The sequence below is a fragment of the Corvus moneduloides genome, chromosome 1, assembly GCF_009650955.1.
Source record: "Corvus moneduloides isolate bCorMon1 chromosome 1, bCorMon1.pri, whole genome shotgun sequence".
Classification (NCBI taxonomy): domain Eukaryota; kingdom Metazoa; phylum Chordata; class Aves; order Passeriformes; family Corvidae; genus Corvus; species Corvus moneduloides.
The window spans coordinates 83,916,616-83,931,754 of record NC_045476.1 but is presented as its reverse complement, the minus strand read 5'-3'; the positions used below and the strand labels follow the sequence as shown (position 1 = coordinate 83,931,754).

The 15,139-nt window shown below is 36.3% G+C and overlaps 1 protein-coding gene across 4 annotated transcripts in view; it reads right to left on the bottom strand.

Annotated features, from left to right (window-relative positions):
• The window catches only part of CDH18 (cadherin 18), a 524,400-nt gene extending 509,544 nt beyond the window's left edge, over positions 1 to 14,856 (bottom strand). For 3 of the 4 annotated variants that reach the window (XM_032117579.1, XM_032117622.1, XM_032117588.1), the window contains exon 1: positions 14,497 to 14,855. The gene's annotated coding sequence lies outside the window, so the exon portion shown is untranslated. Of the gene's footprint in view, positions 1 to 14,496 lie in introns of all 4 variants that reach the window. The other variant, XM_032117631.1, reaches the window with a different exon arrangement.
• Between the last annotated feature and the right edge of the window lie 283 nt (positions 14,857 to 15,139).

Below are 15,139 nucleotides of genomic sequence, written 5' to 3'. Positions count from 1 at the left end.
TTTTGGTAAAAAGAGGAAAGTGAAACTAAACACAACCCACACAACCCCAGTCTTCAGAGCTGAATACTTCTTACTTCCTTATCTTACCATCGTCTAGAAGTGTCCAAGATATAATACAGCCCTCAAGCCAAGGATCCACAACATGGCCCTATTTTGCAAATAGTACTGCCATCTACAACTCTTATACTACAAGTCTGGTCCTCTAGCACTCCTGCATTCACCACCTCCAGGGTCTGCCCCTACCCCTTCCTCTTTTCTCCTAAACTGCTTCTTGTCTAAAATAATTTAGCCTTAGTTATTAGCACCTCATCCACCACAAGCAGGCCTTGGCTGCAGTTTCTCAGGCGAGTTTCCCTGAGGTTTAACTCCCTGATTCTGCAAAAACCTCACTCTTGGCCCCTCCAAGCCTGGCTGCCTCCTCAGCAAATGCAGCCAGGACCACCAAAATACTCCCCCTACAGCAAATCCAGCAGCAAACCAAACCCCCCACTCCGGCACCCAGGCAGGTGATAAACAAACAAGAAGGTACATGGCCACAGCACAGGCCGCTAAAGCGAGGGTCCCACAAAAGAGTAGAAAGCAAAACAGGTGACTCGAAGGGCTCGCCCCGCCTCCCCACAGCCCACTCCTTGCCACTCCCTTCCCCCACGGGCCAGAAGATGGCTCCCACAGCCACACCACAAGGAGGGCACAAGACTGCCCTCCATCACCCTGGCTTCTGCCCAGCTGTACTCCCTGGGCCCCCAGCTGTCCTGTGGGTGGCACAGGTAGCTCCTTCCCACACTAGCAGCAATTTTCCAGAAGGTTCTATAGGCAACACCTCGACCTCCAGCTGCAGCCTCCAGTCCCAGACCTGGCCCTGGCCCTCAGCCGTGTCAGAGTGTTACTCACCCAACAGAGGGAGCCTTGGCTGGGGGCTGAAACAAAGCAACCTTTCCTTTGCACTCCTGCAAGGGACATTCAGCTACAGTCAGTAGAAATGTGAGACATGTCCATATTTTGCTCTCTGCTTCAGTGGAATGGTGGCATTGCATCCAACACATTTAAGGGAAGTCGTTTTCTCTAACTTGAAGCCACCCTAACATCAGCTTCTTGTATCATTAAACCAATTATGTTATTGATGAACACATCTATCAGAGTCTCATAGGTTAAAAAGAGATACTTCTTCTTATTAAGTTGTATTCAAGCACAATCAGTTTCAACTACAGCCTCTCACATCTCTGTAAGAAGAAAATGTTAGAGAGGCTGGTGGATTTTGTTTGTTTGGTGAATATTTATCAACAGGGGAACAGATTTCCTCAGCTAGAAGAAAACATTAATGACTAGTTCATCCTCTAGTTTGCCCAGAACGGTGATCATTATAAATTACTTTATTGACTGATGGTTCTGCTCCGCACCCTGAGCTTCAGTGGACTGAGTAATCAACATGCTAAACGCAGGTAAGGGGTCATTCACAGCAAAATTTTGCTGCTGGACAAGAAAACTGTTTTATCCCGATGCCTAGTTTGTTTCCATTTCAGTTTTCTTGGTGGATAAATTTTAATTTTTAGAATCGTGGAGCATTGGGACTTTTCAATTTCCAAACAGAAGCTTCTGACTTGTGGTTATATAGTTATATATGCTGATATCTATAACTGTAGATATCTATATGCACTTGTTTGTGTGTGATTACTTGTAAACCAATTGTAGCTGTAATTCCCATGGAGGTTACATCTTTGCATGTCAAATGCAATTCTCAGGCTAGATAATGCATAGGAAAATAGGCAAATTTCAAATTAAGGCACTAGAAAACTTATTTGAATTTGATTAATATTTTTATTCTCGCAATACATTAAGGAGACTATTATCTAGGTAATTCTAAAACTACCCTTGAATCATTCATTCTGTAATTGGCAAAATCACCAATATTCAAAGGAAATTTAAAACAAGTCTTCGAGTTTTAGTAATTTTTAATGTAAGACTACATTGAGAAACCAATGCTGCATGATAAAAGACGAGCATAGTTATCCCTACATTATTCCAAAGTTCAAACTTAGACCTTGAATGTTTTGTTGGTTTTAATAATATTTAATTAAATCACATTTAATTAAATTAATTAAATCATACTTTTAAAGTATGATTTAATCCATACTTGGTAGTATGACATAAATCATTAATCTCTGATGATATAGATACATTAAAGATTATTTCACATCCTGAAAGTTTTATGCTATGTAGAACACTTTCAACAGTATTTTGGGTCTTCCTGAGTTTTATGAATTATATCTAGAAGAATTATATTTACTCCTTTTCTCTAAAAGCATAACACCTCTAGGACTATTTTGTTCCAGAGAAGAGAATGGGAGAAAGATGGCAGAAATGTCCATTAAGGCAAAAGAATAACATGTAGATTTGTCAGAAAATATAACACGGATTGAAAAGTGGCATATTTCTTTGGTCCTTGTCAAGACTAACAATCCTATGTGTACAGTTTGTGTTAAAGAATTGATTTATTGTTTGAGAAAGAATTGTAAGATCAAACAACAATAAAAATCAGGGCCTTCTTTACATCTTGCTTTTCATTTCCCTAGACAAGGAACTTTATAGAGAGAATTTTTTTCATTATTTATTAAAAACTTGTTCAACGTTGTTAAGAATATATATTTTTTTGCATCTAATATTGTGAATACTGCTCAGTGTTAGGTACAAGGAATAGCACTTGTGTTCATGAGGATAAAAAGTCTCTGCAAACACCACAGTGTGGTACAAAATCACAAAATTAAATTACAGCTGGCTTCAATGCTTTAAAATATAATGAAATAAGAATAATTAAAGGTTGTGGAAATTACTATGACAACTTATCATCTGACATATGGTACATTAGCCAAAATTTATATTCTTCTTTATGCCAGAAGAGTTTTCTAGCTCAGAGGAAATAACCATCCTGATTCTTGGAACATTGGAGGCAAATGATGTTCAGGATCTGATTTCAAGAGTAGACTGCCTGTGAGAATTAATGACTTATACTTAAGTTATTTAATCAATGACTTTGATTATCCATGCTATTTTTTGGAGGATAGGTGTTGTGGTGCATGTGGTGGTGGCCACAGCCGCAGAACATTCAGAGGACTGGTGGACAAGCCTCCAGAACACCAAGGTCTAATCCTTATCCCTTGGTTACGGCGAGTTCCCATGTTCCTAATGGTTCTTTGTTTACATATTTTAAGTTTATGGGTTTAGGAGTTCGCCACCCAGTTTTATGTATAAGTTCATGTTTATGTATTTTTCCTAGTTGCTTATGTATTAGTTCTGGAAAGTTCTTCCTTCTTTGATGGCCCCATTGATCTACTCATGTAATTCCCTCCCTTAAGTTATCCCTATTGGATATTCCTCTCTTATCTCCTCCTCCTCAGTCGATCCCCATTGGTTGTTTCCCTTTGTTCCACCCCCGTATAAAATACTGCGTTCTCCTTTATCCCTGGTCTTTGTCCCTGGACTCTCCACCTGCAGTAAACCAGCTGGAACCTATACAAAGACCTCTCTCTCGTCCTTTGCCTCCGCTGATGCTTTTACATCATCTTTGTTTGGGGCTCGCTCCTTGCGAAGGAGCCAGCTTTCCCTGCACGCTGCATCTGACAGCAAGGACATCTGCAGCTGGACGCTGTGCTGCCTCGGGCAGCCCCAACAGTGTCAGATAGGGATGAAATTTCCAGCATACTCTGCATTTTATCTGAAATCAAACTAAGAGTGGTGGATCTAACAATTGTTTGAGATCTCAAAAGAAAATTATGTAGTGACTGAGTTGTGCATACATATGTATCTATAACGAAAGAGAGATTTTAGAAAGTGTCATGTAAAACAACAGCCATATATCTTATTTAGGTTCAAGATAATACTACCAAGACAACGTTATTTGTTAAATATGTCATAGTTTTGCTTACTGCTGTTTTTTTAAAAAGGTAGTTTAAATTTTGTAAGTAGACTGTCATAATCTCCCAGTTCAATCGCTAGCTATAGTTTGAATTTAGTTGGGTTTTTTTAATTCCTGAAAGATTATACTTTAATGTCCATAAGACTTCACATACTGTATTTCCAGATACATATTATCATTTCTGAGAGTAGGGCACCTGATATTATGTTGAATTTTCCTAGTTGACACATATTGAGAAAGTGCAAAAGTGCAGCTAAATCCAGAGTGGTTCACACATCATCTACAATGAAAGCATGCATACAGGATGACCTAATTATATTTAATTTCATATCCAAGTAGATGATTTATTGAAGGGTGTGGAAATTAAACAAATTCATTAATAAAGTAAAGGTCTTTCAAAAGGCAGAACAGTATATTCTGTCCACATGAGATATTTATCTAATTAAAGTGTAGACACTTAAAACTTTAGTGACTAGAGATTCAACAACTAAAACACCGACCAAAAAAACTCCCCAAACAAGTAAAACCAGACCCCTCAAATTCTTCAACATTCTTATCGCCCAAAAAGATGAAATTCCAAATTACTACAGACTTCAATGGCTGACCTTATGTTCTTTTCTTAATAAAAGATACTACCTGTTACCTGCTCTGCCCATTCTATCCCGCCACCTTCTCCCAAAACAAGAAAGAAAAAAAGAAAAAAAATGCCATTGAAAAGGAGGAAAAACCCAAGAAAAGTGGTACAGACTTTGATGCAGACTTTGATAAATAAAATTTAAAAAGGAAAGGAAAGGAAAGGAAAGGAAAGGAAAGGAAAGGAAAGGAAAGGAAAGGAAAGGAAAGGAAAGGAAAGGAAAGGAAAGGAAAGGAAAGGAAAGGAAAGGAAAGGAAAGGAAAGGAAAGGAAAGGAAAGGAAAGGAAAGGAAAGGAAAGGAAAGGAAAGGAAAGGAAAGGAAAGGAAAGGAAAGGAAAGGAAAGGAAAGGAAAGGAAAGGAAAGGAAAGGAAAGGAAAGGAAAGGAAAGGAAAGGAAAGGAAAGGAAAGGAAAGGAAAGGAAAGGAAAGGAAAAAGGAAAGGAAAGGAAAGGAAAGGAAAGGAAAGGAAAGGAAAGGAAAGGAAAGGAAAGGAAAGGAAAGGAAAGGAAAGGAAAGGAAAGGAAAGGAAAGGAAAGGAAAGGAAAGGAAAGGAAAGGAAAGGAAAGGAAAGGAAAGGAAAGGAAAGGAAAGGAAAGGAAAGGAAAGGAAAGGAAAGGAAAGGAAAGGAAAGGAAAGGAAAGGGAAAAAGAAAAAGAAAAAGAAAAAGAAAAAGAAAAAGAAAAAGAAAAAGAGAAAAAGAAAAAGAAAAAGAAAAAGAAAAAGAAAAAGAAAAGGAAAAGGAAGAGAAAAAGGAAAAGGAAGAGGAAGAGGAAAAGGAAAAGGAAAAGGAAGTAATAAAGATTATATCTGGTCCTGGACACAGGAGACTTGCAAAGAAGTTTTAGTTTTGAAATAGGTATCTTCAGCACAAAACACTTGAAACTGTGCCATCTAAGAAAATGACAATACTTTTCAGCACAAGTTCTAGACTTGCAAAATTGTGTAAAATCAATGGCAAAATTATCAGGGACCAATAACCTCTCCAAATACCATGCAGGCTGAAATAGTTGATGCTGTCAGTGTCACGTAGGTTTTTTTTTTACTTTCACATACATGCACATTTGCTACATGCAATATTTTCACATACTGTACAGCATCTCTCTCTGGATTTTAGCACAAATCTAAAACATCTGCAGGTATCTTATGGAAGTGAAGATGATGAATAGTTATAGAAGTAGGAAAGACTGTAATGATATTCCTCAGATATGCATAGATAGAAAGATTGGTCTACAAATCACTGTCTGGAAAATGTTCATGGCTAAAGTATTCTTTGATTCCTCTTAAGAATGTTAACCTATGACAGAGTCAAAGAAAATACATGATGGTAAACCAGAATGGAGATTCACAGTATATAATTTATTTCTTGGTAAATGTCTGTATGTGTACTCTTATGCCAATGTTTATACGAAGTAAAGAAAGATACCTCTCCTCGAGGAAAGTAGTTTGAACTGTTTTGCATGACAAAACCTTGTGGTTGAGTTAATTGTGACATCCTGTAAATCTTGACATTTACTCCTCCAACACACTAGTGTGTATCAACCACACAAAGTGACAACAGTTCTTGCAGTAGGGCTTCTCCAAAACTTTTAGGCAGGAACACTTAGTTATAAAAACAGGTGAAGAAGTTAATGAGTTTCAGATACTTGTATATATGTATGAACAAAAAATAATTGGTAGAAATCTAGATGCCTAAGAGAATTATAGAATCATCAGACAAAGGATTTTCATTTAGATTGATATGTAATCATAGTTGGACAGATTTTATGCATATTTTTCTCTCTGTGTAACATAATTTCATTTAATTCTTTAAAGTTATTAAGAAGTTTTATATGTCCCGGGCATGTTGCATTTGCTGCACTAGGGCAAGACATTGAAAATATGACCTAGAGCGGGGAGGAGATTGTACCTCACATTGGAAGCAGGCATGTATAATTATTTAGTTGTTCCCCTTGAAAGCAAAGTCACTAAACTGTGTCACTTTAGAGTAAGGTACAACTCCAGTTTGAACGATTTTCTTAAACAGTACAAAAATTGTGACAAGAACTACTAATTGTATATCTGCATCATTTCACTCATGTTGTCTTCCTGATCCCATGTATCTGAGAGTTAGTCAGGTAAAAGAGCTGTAAGCCTTTCTCCAAGGTCCTAGAGATGTTGTGGCATCAAATGATATATGGATACAGACTGCAAAAGAAACATCTTTTCCCAGTGTTCTCTCTGATCTTCAGAATAATGTCTGCATGACACATCTGCTTGATCATGGTCCTGGTCATGCAATTCAGGGATGATTTTCCACTTTTGATAGACACTTTCACACTTTGCTCCAACTTTGCTGGTGATAAACTACCTCATAACAGCTGTAATCCTAGGCACTGACATTTGTTTTATTGGCATAAATTAATAAATAGCACGTACTGATGACATTGCCATAATTTTGCTAGTTAGATTCTATACATATATACTGGTGTATGACAGTGCCTAGAATTAATGGACAAACATCCAAGAATGAGTCCCTTGAATATTATCCAAGCTTACCTGAAGGTGCTTCGAATTTCCTGTCTTAAAATAAGGCAGGAAACTTGAAACTACATTTCTCCATCAGAAGTTAATTATGATTTCATTTAAGAAGATAGGTTCAAATTCTGGTTCCACACACAGTATTAAGAAGATATAGTCTGTTATAAGTTAAACTAAAAATAAATATGAAGGATATGTTTATATTATTTAATCCAATTCAATAAAATGCACCAGTAGCAGGAATTGTCAGATGATTTTGTTCTTATTTACACTTGAAAGTTGCAACATTAATCTCAGAACTGTCCTTACACATATCAGTACAGCTGTGTTGCATAGAATTAAGAACTATTAATGAGTCGTAAGAAGCCAGGAAGAGCAAAACACTATAATTTATATTCAGTAGTGTTTAGAAGTTGATGAATTCTATGTACCCCTAAGAAAAACAGACTACTAGAACTAAACTTTATAGTATTTAAAGGAATATCATGTATTTTTCCTTTCTGGTATACATAATTTCCATATGCTGCAAAACATTCCTACTGTCATTGATAAGTATTCTGGGCCACAAAGAGCTTCTACCTTCTGATTATTACATAGTATTAGAAACAAAACCAATGTTTCACTATATTCAAGGAAAAATTTTATCATCATTTACTAATTTTTGACATTTAATTTTGTTCACCTTTAACAACTTGCCCAAAAGTGAATTTGACAGGGGTTTGGTGTGGGATATTTTTTGGTGGGTTTTTTTTGTTTGTTTGTTTGTTTAGTTCATTGGTTGGTTGGTTTGTATTGTTTTTCTGTTCAATATCTGATAACTGGAGGGAAGAAAAAAATATTTCAGTCATATATCCCAAATCAGTCACAAAAAGTTCTGAGGGAAAAAAGAAGGTGTATAAATAGTCAAGGTGTTACCATAGCTTTGTCTCTGCTGAAAGCACATTAATTCTCAGTGTTACAGATCTGCCAGAAGACAATGAATTACTTCTCACTATCAACTGCTCTGCAGAACTTTGTTCACTCACTTTATACTCCACAGACCAGTGTTAATAGTCACTGATCAGAGCAGGATTTATCCATGTCTTGTTCCAGAGCCAAACATAATCAGTGTTTTGCAAAGCAACAACACTTTTGACTCACTTCTAAGTTTTGAAATTCAAGCAAAGCTAAAAATTTAAAGAGCTTTTCTCAAAACTGTACTGTGTGTTTTAATGGTAGCTAGTTGCATGCTGCTACCACATCACAGCATTAAAGCAGATTATGTGAACAAACTGTTTTCAATATCAGGGAAAATAGTATTTTGTTAGAATCGTGGCATGTAATGCTCTGCTGATCTGCATTTCTTGGTGACACCTGTCTTTTAACTTGGACCCTCAAGTGGCTTCACAACCAAAAAACCCTTTCTTTTTATGGAACTCAGGGAACATGTTTGGGTTCTACATGGCTGTGTTACTAAAAATTGCAAATTTTCCAGAACAGGGGTATATACTTCTTTACAGACAGTAAAATATTCTTTTCTTTACAAACAGTAAAATATAAGCTCAAATATAGGTATATGCACACATATATGCACATATATAATAGCGTCAAATCATAGAATGGCTTGGGTTGGAAGTGACCCTAAAGATCATCTAGTTCCAACACTCCTGCCATCGGCAGGGATGACACCATATGTGTGTGTGTGTGTGTATATATATATATATATATATTTTTTTTTTTTTTTTAGGTTTTTATGCAAATTTGAGGAAGCTGCGGGCTGCTGTTTTAGTGCAATTTCATTTGCTATGTAATTTTTTCCAGTAAAAATAAAAAAAAAAATATTTTAAAACCAGCAGATTTTGCTTTTCATTGTATCATGATGTGTATTTTAGATTACATTGTTATTAATTCTCTTTAAAATATTTCAACAGTACATATATTAATTGCTTTTGCAAACCTCTCTGCTTCTAATATCTAGTCATTTGAATTATTCCCTCATATATTATAGAAAACATGAAATAGGAAAAAGAAATTAAGTATTTCTTATTTGAGTACATGTCTGAAGAACTGCTTTTTCAGCCTTTAAACATTCATCAGAGATGAATTATTTATTCATGCTTAATACAGCACCCCAGACTGTTGCAGTTTTCATTAGCTGAAGTGACTTCTGTCAACTTTGAGTGACTTCTGTTTGCCATAATAATACTTTACATTTACACAACAGTTTTTATTCAAAAGTATTTCAAAGTGCTTTGCATAGTGTGTTTATATAAGGGATAAATTAACCAGCCAGTAAATTATAGTTACCTCTGGAGTGACGCTCTGCAGAAACTTTGTGCCAGAATCTTATATGGGTTTAATTTTTATCTTTTACATAAAATTTCATTGATTTCAAGGAAGCAGAGCATACAATTGAATTAAACTGTTTTATAGAGAAGAAAAGAGTCTTATTGCTAGGGCGCTTGACTCCAACCAAGAAGTGGTCTCTGTTCTTTGCTTCTGCTACACACTTCCTGTCATTCTTCCTGCAATTTGCTTGGGCCTTAAATAAAGTCATAGTATCATAGAATATCCTGAGTTGGAAGGAAACCAAAAGGATCATCAAATTCCAACTCCTGGCCCTGCACAGGACAGCCTAAGAATCACACCATGTGCCTGAGAACATTGTCCAAACTCTTGAACTCTGTCTGGCTTGGTGCTGTGACCACTTCTCATGGGGAATGTGTTCCAGTGCCTGACCATCCTCTGGATGAAGAATATTTTCCTAATATCCAACCTAAACCTCCCCTGACACAACTTCATGTCATTCCCTCAGGGTCTGTCACTGGTCACCACAGAGAAGAGATCAGTGTCTGCCCCTCCTCTTCCCTTCATAAGGAAGTTGTAACTGCAATGAGCTTTCCCCTCAGTCTCCTCTTTTCCAGGCTAAACAGACCAGGTGACCTCAGCCGTTCCTCGTATGCCCTGCCCTCCCTTCCACCTTTCATCATCTTTGTGGCCCTCCTTTGGATGCTCCCTAATGGCTTTATACCTTTCTTACATTGTGGCACCCAAAACTGCACACAAGACTCCAGGTAAGACCACCCCAGTGCAGAGCAGAGCAGGAAAATCCCCTTCTTTGACTGGCGGGTGGTGCTGTGCCTGATAAATTACTAATACTAATGCCATCTCAGCTTTTGTGACTGTTCATGTACATAATTAATTACTTGAAATGCAAGCAAGCCATAGTTAACTTTAGCCACCTTTTAGCAATGAAAAAGCCCTCTTCTACTAACAGGAAGATAATTTGTATGATGCTGAATTTGCAATGTGCTAATAATATAGCTAATGAAGATCATCTTCTCTGAGTTTGAAGCATCAATTATCTGTCTCAGAAATAATACTTGATTTATTCCATATTTTTGACAATTTCATTATATTGCATGACCCCTGTCTGTGCAGAGCAGTAAACAGAGTGTCTTGAGATCCTGTTTGGAATTTATAGATGCTGTTTAGCAGAACAAAGTTCTTCATTGATATGTCATATGATAATATAATAGGATGCAAAAATAGAGAGATTATTCAAATGTGTAGTAAAACCAGGAAATAAAATAATTTTTTATCTTGATGATTTTTTTTTATTCCAACTTGGTTAGATTATACTCCTTTGTTGTGAATGTCAAGTATCACAAAGTGTGTCAGTCCTTTTTATTTTCTTTTTTTTTCTTGAATGGAGTCGGTACTATTGGAATCTCTCCAAGCTAAACAATATAAAGTAGTAAGTTGGTTCAGGGTGGGTAAAATAATTTACCAACTTGGGATTTTTTTCTTTCATGTATGGCAGGAATAAAAAAATTCTTCAAAACTGGAACAGGTGGACAATTATTTTGCTTGTCTTTTGATACTCATGTTTCTCCTGGCATCACCTCAGCATGATACTGCAGTGTTTACAACTTCCTTGCTTTGCTTTAAAACAAATTAAATTCCTTTCCTTAGCCTGCATTAGACTATTCTATAGTTCTTTCCAAGGAATCCCGTAAGTAACCATACAAAGTTCACAACCCCACAAGAAATAGTACAAACTTCACAACTGCTTTCAGATACAGTGTTGCAATGAGTTTACAGAAACTAAAGGGTAATAGGCAGAAAAAAGGTGTTGGAATTTGCTCCAGAGTAACCATGGTGTAGCTCCTCATATGAGTAAATGTTTTCAGAATTGAAACTTTCTTGTTTCATGAAATAAGGAGTGATTGAAAAATCCTGGTCACATACTTAGCCCTTCTGAAAGCAAGCTGTGTAAGGGAAGAGTATGTCACCTCTAGATACTCTAAGTTATTTTCAGTACAGTGTAACAGTACTCAACAGAATTTTTTTTTTTAGTGGTAGTTGCACCATTGTTCATAGTTACTGGAATAAATAAGCTCTAGCTTCTTGGACAGAAGTGGTGCTTCATAATCAGGCTCTTAATTAGATTTAGTAATTCCAGGGATTACTTCAAAGTTTTTGCTGAACGTGTTCCCTGTTTCTCCTTTATGGCACATAAAGTAACTTCTAGACATAACCATTAATTCACAGTAAAAGTTTTTAATTATGTGCAATAAAAAAAAACCAAAACCCAAAGTAAACAGGACCGTCTTCAACAAACAAACAAAAAATAGAGAGATTTTTAGTTGTTCTGTATTATTAAAATGGTCTACACCCAAAATAAATTGTTCAAGTAAAATTTTTTTTTGGTAACAAGTCTAGTAACTAGCTATATCTTTTTATTGCAGCTTGCTGTGTGATATCATAGGAGTAAAGAGCCCCCTAATGGCTTTAAGTTAGCTAGGAAAATAAAAATAAATTTCACATTCTGTAAGTTCAAGCTGGAAAGAAATGCAACATTAATTTCAAAAAGGTCAAATTAATCTTTTGAGAAAAAGGTGACATAACTGAATCAGTTTAAAGTGTTGCAAAAAGTCCAGATTAACATAAACAACATCAAAGACTTGAAAGAAAATGCACAGTTTGTGCTGTGTAAACTCTTAACACTTTCTGATTTGAGTTTTTTTCATCTATTTTTTTTTCTGAATCTTACAAAAGAAAATGCTTACAATATTTAATGTGGAAATTAATAATATATGAGTAGAAAAACATCTTATGAATGTGAGCTTAACTAATTGTTTGGGTTTCTGATTCTCTTTTGCACTTAAATAAAATTAAGGTTCAAATGAAATATTCCCATTGCAAAAATAAACACTTTTTAGTGTTATTTGGAGTTTCATGGCTTGGATGTAACCTGACTAGTAACAGACACTAATTGGAGGAAACAATACTGCTGTCTTTGAAATCATAGAACTACCATGATTTTTTTCCTAATCAGAAAATTATAAGGTATATTTAAAGAGCATGGGTATAGTGAACAAGACTTTTCAGAGAGAAAAGAGAGATATTAATAAGAGCTGCAGGAAATCTTTTGAGCATGCATAAAGGAATATTTTTTGCTAGTCAAACTGAACATGAGATATACTGAGGCAGGCCTTAAGCTTTGTAAGAATACAAAGTGAATTAGACATTCAATTATCTTAGCTCCTTATAAAATACAGTCTATGCTTGGTAGATCTAGCCCTCAAAACCCATGTCTTTGTCTTACTGTTAAAATTTTCAGTCAGGTAATTAAAATGTAAAGGGTTTCTTTCCATTATTTATGGTCCGATTCTGCGCTCTAACTCCATAGTCAATGTATGGAGTGCTCACCTTTGGCACCATTTTAGGTAGTAAAATACCACTCAATAAAGCAATGGTGGCAAAATGTGCCCCCAAGAGAATTTCTGGCTACCTGGAAAGAGTTTCAGAAGGGAACATTGAAATTGCTGACATTTGTGTGTATAAGAAACAACATAAGCACTATTCATAGAGAAGAGATAAGGTATTAAAACAGCACAGATGCTATAGTTTAAGTAAGCCTTAATGAGCCTTAGGCTCATTAGTGTAGTTCCTGTTTTGCCCATGCTTATTCATATGATACTTTATAGAAGATGAAGCTTTCTCTTAAGCATTGCATATTTTATTCATGGGGTCACTTAGATACCCCCTTAAAATTACTGTTAGTTTTTAAAAAAATCTGTATATATACCTAAGCTCCTCAATTTTTATGTCTTTTACAAATTATAAATAATCATTTTGACAACTCCACTTCTCATTTGGGTTTCTGAGAAGTCATTAAGTATTTAAGTATGGTGTTTTATGGAAATTTATTAAAAATTTCTTGGTAAAGGAAGAGAAGAATGTGCTTTTCTGCAGTTGTGATTCTTTTGTCATTGGATAAATTGGATTACATGTAGGTGCACATTCTAGCAGCAAGACCTTGCTATAGGCAGTTTCTTAACTGGCCAAAATATTGGAACACTGTACTTGGCTGGGTCAAAATCTACTTAAATGCTAGCATTAATAGATTGATGCCTCTACTTCATCCAGAGGGAATAATCACAGTAGCTGGCATAGGAAAAACTCTGCAGTTTGGAGCAAGGAGCAGAGTGCACAAACTGATGAGGAAGTTGGTGAATGTTGTCACAGCTGGAAGGAATGTGCTGCTAATGAAGGAGCTGTCTTAGCACTATGCTCCCATGGCCTGTAAATCCCCAGTCAATCAACTTCCTGATTCCTTAGTTCAAATCCAAAAGCTAGGTTATTTCAGATATAGTTTATCTCCTTCAGGACCACAGCAATCTATCACAACCTATCACCTATCACAGCAAAACCACTTACAACACAGCTGAAGGAAATATGTAGAAACTTTATGTAAAGCTCTGCAGTTAGGAGACAGTAGTGTCAATGTCATACCAAAACAGGCAGTCGGTCCATGGGGTGGCTGCTTCAAACATGCAGCACAGTGTAACAGAACATCCTAGGTTTCACATTTCAGGTCATAAGTCTTGATCTTCACTTTGCAGGCAGAATGCTAGCAATTACTACTATATCTATAAAAAATGGCAGTCTAATGATATATTATTTACAGCTGACCATATTTGCTCAGCAGTGGTAAGCTTGCAGTCAAAAGACTGATACTATTTCAAACTACTGACAAGCACTGAGAAATCCTTCAGGTAAACATTCTCTCTACCTGGCTTCACAATAGGTACACTAATAAATTAATAATATGGGAGAGCTTGTGTGCCATTATTACTTCAGACTGTTTAGCATGTGTGGGACAAGTCACATTAAAACATCATCCAAGTAGTTAGAAATAATCTTTTCTGGTTTTTTCATTCCATTCATCTAAAGGGTTAAGCATGATAAATGCAATGCACAAACCATGTCCTGTTAATTTCCTTCAGGTGTACATAATAATTGATGCATATAATCTGTGGGTGAAAGAAATACAAGTGCAAAAAACGCATTCTGAGAACAAATGCCAAAGGTTGTATTTAACATGAAAGATACAAAAAGAATAATTCCTTTTTTAGCTGCTCAGAAAAGCAAATAATAATTTCCTTACCTGGAAGATCAAACTCTGTACATCACCAATATTATGTGAGGCAAGGGGAGAGGACGAATTTTTGTCTTCTGTAATAAGCCTTTTTTCAGAGATGCAGAACATGAGAGATATAATTGTAAGTAAAATGAACTATTCCAAGATTCAGTCTGCCGTCAGTTGCACTGGCTTAAAGCTGGAATCGTCTTGCAAATGAAAAAAAGGGTAGCTCAGCAAGTTCTCCAGTGAAGGAGCTCAATATCAGTGTTATCAGGCACCAGCTGTCACATACTGATGCTATAGTGGGTACAGTCTCCCTCTATTGCGCGCTTTCTCTCACTTGCTCTCCCTCTCTCTCACCCTGACGTTCACTCAGCTCTGAATCTGAGCTCCTTCTGCTGCTGTATAATCAATCTAGCCTGTCTCAGTCTAATAGGCCTCTCTTTAACCAGCCAATCAATAGCACAGATTCCGCTGCTGCTCCCCAGGGTCTTTTCCAGGAGTGGTACAAACAATAAGAGTTTGGCTAGCAGTTTAACTAAGTATTTTTCATTATTTTATCTCTGTTGAAGAAAAATTGTTTAAGAGAGCCCAGGTTCAAAGCGATATTTCTCTGTGTTTTTCATGATAGTTATATAAACACGCACATTGCACTGCAGTAACATTC